Source organism: Aquila chrysaetos, chromosome 7 (assembly GCF_900496995.4).
Source record: "Aquila chrysaetos chrysaetos chromosome 7, bAquChr1.4, whole genome shotgun sequence".
In the NCBI taxonomy this organism is placed as follows: Eukaryota; Metazoa; Chordata; class Aves; order Accipitriformes; family Accipitridae; genus Aquila; species Aquila chrysaetos.
The window spans coordinates 18,664,041-18,670,040 of NC_044010.1; positions in this window are offsets into that span (position 1 = coordinate 18,664,041).

Consider the following 6,000-nt stretch of genomic DNA (forward strand, 5'->3'; position numbering starts at 1 on the left):
AAGAACAAAATTAAAGATAATTGGCTTAAGTAAATTTGCTTTATTTTTCTGACACTGGGATAGTGGAAAAATTATACAGTCTGGTCATTTCCTATCACTTCTGAAATTTCAGTTGCCTTGTAAGGCTTACAATCTATGTTGCATATATAGTGGGTTGAGGGGACTCAGAGCTGATTTTAAGACTTCAAAGAATGGTCAGGGAAGATAAGCAGTTTAAATAGTCTGTGAGTGAAGGCTCAAGCTCAGCTGTGAGTATAGGCATAACAATTTCCTTCTCATCAGCTAAATAAATAAACAGCCAGTAGTAGCATATCTAACTGTCTGTCCCATGCCAGTGCATAGTCATCCTCACAACAAGTGTTTCCTGATGTTCAGATGGCATCTCTTGTATTTCAGTTTGTGCCCATTGCCCCTTGTCCTGTCACTAGGCACCATTGGAAAGAGCCTGGCTCCATCTTCTTTACACCCTTCCTTCAGGTATTTATATACATTGATAAGACTTTCCTCCCTGAGGCTTCTCTCTTTACTATGTCCCTGTCTCTCTCGTACTGAAAAGCCCAGAAGTGGACACAGTGCTCCAGATGCGGCCTCGCCAGTACTGAGTATAAGGGAAGGATCGCCTCCCTTGACCTGCTGGCAACACTCCTAATGCAGCCCAGGATACCACTGGCTGCCTTTGCAGCAATGATGCATTGTTGGCTCATATTCAACTTGTTGTCCATCAGGACACCTAGGTCCTTTTCTGTCAACCTGCTTTTCAGCTGGGTGGCCCCCAGCATATACTGGTTCATGGGGTTGTTCCTCCCCAAGTGCAGGACTTGGCACTTTTCCTTATTGAACTTCATGAGCTTCCTGTCAGCCCAATTTCGCAGCCTGTCAAGGTCCTTTTGAATGGCAGCACAACCCTCTAGTGTATCAGCCACTCCTTTTAGTTTTGTGTCATCAGCAAACTTGCTGAGGGAATACACTCTGTACCATCATTCAGATCATTAATGAAGATGTTGAACAGGATTGGTTCTAATATTGAGCCCTGGGGTACAATTTACTGGCCTCCAACTAGACTTTGTTCCACTGGTCACCACACTCTGGATGTGGTCGTTCAGCCAGTTTTCAGCTCCTTCAGAAACTTATGAAAGCCTTGTCATTGATGTCAACATAAGCAAAACAATGTTTCAAACTTGTGACATAATCGCTGAGGAAAGATAATGACATCATGAAATGACTAAGAGCTGGAAGAGACAGTGAGCTACACAGAGGGCTGAGAAAGGAGAATGTGTAATGGACAACAGAACTTAACTTCGTACTGGATGTTTATAAGCTCTGGTTACTGTTTTTAATACCCTGAACTTGCTATCAACATGCCTCCTCACTTACTTTATTTTAATAAAATGTTAGCAAAAGATTTTAATCTGTCCAATCCCATGGGTAATAAAACCAGATAGAATGTTTAGCTCTTCTGAAGACTGAATATTAAAAACAATTTATATAAATGAAGAGGGTATTTTATGAGACCTCTCTTTTCCTTTTTTTTTTTTTTTCCTTGAAGAAGAGAAATTGGCTTAGTTTGACTCAGTTCAGCAAAGCTACCAATCCCATGATGTAACCTAAAATAAGATACATTAGTGTGGTGACTTTATCAGTATGGTAGATATCAATCTAATCCTGAACATCCAGTACCACTTCACAGTAGGACTTAATAAATTTCAGTTCAAATGCATTTTAAGTTCTCTACCTATCCCTAATGTTGCCTATCTCAGCAATATTTAAAAAAACTAAGCAAACAATTTTTGGATTTACCATATTACGCCCAGAAGTTGAGGGGGGGGGGGGGGGGGGGGGGCGGGGAGGCATTGTGTGCCAGGAAAACAAAGTCCCATCAAAAAAAAGGCTGGCAACGTGAAGGACAGCATTTCTCCTCAAAAGATATATACCTCCTCTTCCATTAGTTGCTAAATTTATTCAGCGAAGTGTGATTTTGGGTCATCTTTGAAGCTATTTGTGGGTAATGTGTTTCAGTTCTTTCCTGTCTTCATATTTTATCTCATTCAATAGGAACTGCTTTTGCATTTATACTTTATCCATTCTTATCACATGGCCAGCCCATTGCTGCTTGGCCTCTATAAGTAAGGCTTCAGCTGATGTGCAGTCAGTGTGCTAAAACTTCTATTTCTATTCAGACTGTTAAACCAATTCATTTGGAGTCCTCTACTGAAATTACTAACATTTTTGTCTGCTCCCCTCCATTCTTACTGAAAGGCTGTTCTACTTCTGACGGTTAAGACCTATCTTCTAAATACCAGTTAAACTTGTGGGACTTTTTCATGAGCAATATGCTCCCAGTTTTTTTTCTTTTGTCTGTCCTGTCCTTTTGCCTTCTGTGGGTTGGTTGTGTTGGGTGTTGATTTTTTTTTTTTTTTTTTTTAATTAATCCTCCTACAACTTCTGCTCTAAAGAGCAATATTCTCTCTTGTGTTTCCTGTTGCTAGGCTACATGACTCCTGCTCATTTAAGATATATTTACATGGCATAAAATAGTACCATGAAGAAATGCCCAAGCTAGATTGCTGTAAGGTAGTTTGGGGTACTGGAAGTATCGTTGCCACAACAGTATAATGTTATATACAAGCTAAATTACCCCCCAGAGAAGTGATTTCTTGTAGCTAATGTAACCACTTTTATAAGTCATAACAGTTCATGTATGATCTTAAGATATCCTTGGTGGTCTCTATCTATAGATCCTCTGCACACCTTTTGAGTAGGCCTTCTTGTAACTTTTTCCAGTTTGATAACTTTTGTCTTGAACTCTTAACTTATAATTAACAACATCCAATAAAACTGGAAGCTGCTTCTTACCCTACCTCCCTGCTAGAGATTAAAGCTCCAGACAGACATTCTTTCAACCACGGTTAAAGAACCGAAGCCTTTCATGTGTTTGGCTTCCTTGACATTTGCATATACCTTGTTTTGAGGTTCCTTTTCAGAGTTAGCTCTGTTTATGAAAATATTAGTAAAATTTCCTCAAACTGTTTTTCAGGAGTTTGGAGTATATGGGGACTGATTAATCACATTTGAGTCTTTTCAACAATGTACCAAACAGAATTCAAAATTATGGCCAGGATTTTAAAAAATTACTTATGTTCTCCAACCTGATTAGCTACTATATAAGCTTTTTCCAGCAATACATTAAGCAGCACAAGTAAACATCTGGCACTTGTATAATTCTGCCATTCTCTTCACAGCTAAAAAGCATGCAAAATGTTTTTTCAGAAATATTTTAGGTTATTTCTTTTGTGAGGAGATGAAGTTCGCACTTGAAGGACAGTGGGATTTGTGATGTTCTGGTTTCTTCAGGAAGGTTTATTTTGCTTTTTTGTATTTGCTTTTGGGAAAATTGTCTCCTGGTTCTAAGCAATGAAGGGCTGTGAAGATAAAGACAGATTTTGAAATAATTATAGATATTCTGTGTAGAATACCTATGAGAAGGTAATACAAGGAGTAAATACGTCTTAAAGAGATTTTATGCAAGTCTTAGTTGCATTCTGTTTGTGATCCAGTGTGGCACAATGTTATCTTTGTACGTGACAAAATGACTTGTATCTATATGACTATAAATAAACTCAACAATACTAACACAATCCTATCCAGTTGAGCACATGGAACATACATTACTAATATAAAGATGATTTGAATTAAATTGCCTTATAAATGAGGATTAGTGGTCTGAAATGGGCTTTAGGTGATTTGAGGAAAAACACTTTGAATGATAACTGCACAACAAGTCCACATTCACAATTGGACAATTCCGTCCATAAATTCAAGCTTTTAAATCTTGCCCTACTGCAGAACTCTCAAAGGATTATCCACTAATATTGCTGACTTGCCAGCAAACTTCTTGCATCTCAGCATGGCATGGCCTGAGTCAATTGCTAGTTTCTCATCTGGATAACAGTGAAAACCTGTCATGCATCCAGGCAGGAAGCTTTCTGGGGTCTGAGAAGGCCAGATAGCAAAGAATCCTTACAGAAATCCTGTAAAACAAGCTTGGAAGAAATCTTAAAGAGGTCATGTTTCACTTTCAGCCCCAAGGCAGAATCAGGTCTTCCTATGTTATTCCTGATACATATTTATCTAGCTTGTTCTAAATATAATAATGGAAATTATGCTGCCTCCCCAGGAAATCTCTTCCAGTACTTAGCCATTTGTAGCGCTATGTGCTTCACCTGAAAGTCCCTTGTTGCTATTAAACCCACTACTGCTTCCCTTATCTTCACTGGATATGAAGAAGCATTTATTCTCTCCTACTTAATACTTTAATGTGTAAAAGATAGAAAAGCTGTTATCACATCTTCCTTCAGTCTTTGTTAGACCAAATAATATAATTTCCTTTCAACCTTGATCATGCTTGTTACTCTTCTTAAAATTCCCTCCCCCCACAGTCCCAACTGGTCCATATTTTTCTTGAATCAAGTTGCCCAAAAAGGGAACACTGCTTGCTTTGAAGCTCTACCAGCACCTAATGCCACTGAGGAATTTCCACATGCATCTTGCAGCCTACTACTGTACTTTATATTTTCTAGTATAGTAATTGAAAAGAGGAGAGAGACTTTATCACCTTGGATTTACAAGTAGTAAACTTTCCTATTTATTTTCCAGGACATCATTCAAACAATATAAAAGGGAAGATGTTATTTCCAATTAACTTGTCACAATACTTTCTGAAAAATAGATTATTTGAGATTGTTGTTAAATTTGTACATAGACTAAATTATTTTTGGAAAATTGTGATCAACAGAAAGTACCCATTTCATTTGTGATGCTCCCAATATATTGTTTGATCCATCTTGATCAAAAATACAACATTTTAAAAGATCCCATATCACAGTCCTAGAAATGTTTTTATTTAAGGGGTTCTCAGGTTAGGCTGAACTACCATATCTCTGAAAGACACTGATGATGTGGGGAAAATGGGTTCCCATATAACAACATAGGTAGCATATATGCCCTACTAAAATTCATAGTAATTCAGTGTGGCATGGCTAGCTTCACCATATGAAAAGTTAAACTGTGCATTATCACCACCAAGTAGCTAATTCCATTCCATAGAGCCTGTAGTATCACAGGCTCAAAAACTGGGGCACTTCACAAATTGATATGTTGACTGTGCCCCTCCTGTGCCCTCTTCTTGCACGTTGTATTTGGTCTTTCAAGTTGGTCATTCAAAACATGAAGGGAGGAAAAAAAATGGGGTGGGGGGGAGCAAAAATTCTCAATAGTAGATCAGTTGCATAAGATACAGACTGCTTTGTGTTGGAAACAGATATTCTGCTTCTGTAGACAGCATCTCAAAGTAAAAAGCTTACATTTCTCTCCTTTTCCCTTTTCCCCTCCTCACCCTTTCTAGTGGAATGACAGAAATAATGACTGGATGTTTGGCTTTTGTGAGTCATGGCCTTGGTAGCAGAAGTGCCATAATTATCTCATTGCTACTATCACAGCATTGCAAATATTAAATGCAAAAAACAATGTTTCAATAGCTTTAAGGTTTTGACACCTACTGAGAAAAGCCACAGAGTTCATAGTTAATGTTTCCTCTCTTTAAGTTAATTTCTTCTGTATTTTTAGTACACTTCTGCTTTATAAACCACAGATTCTCATTATTAGTAGAATAAGCTTCTGGAAGTCCATCTCTGTACTGCTGATTTCAGTCTATTGTCAACCATGCTACAGGATTCACCCAGCGGAAAGGACCCCTGATTAGCTTTCACTGCATGCCACCTATGTAATCAGACTTGTAAGAACTAGAATACGCCTTCACATCTGCTCATGTAATAAGGTAAGGGGCATACATACCCTAGCTTCAGCAGCAATAGAAGGAAAGATAAGATTATTGTTGAGCCCCTATCATTTACTACTTGGAAAGGTGTGTGTCCATAGCTGTATGAATATAAGCGTATTAGAAAATAAAATGAGGAGAAGTGGAGAAAAGAGAACTTAGCAGGT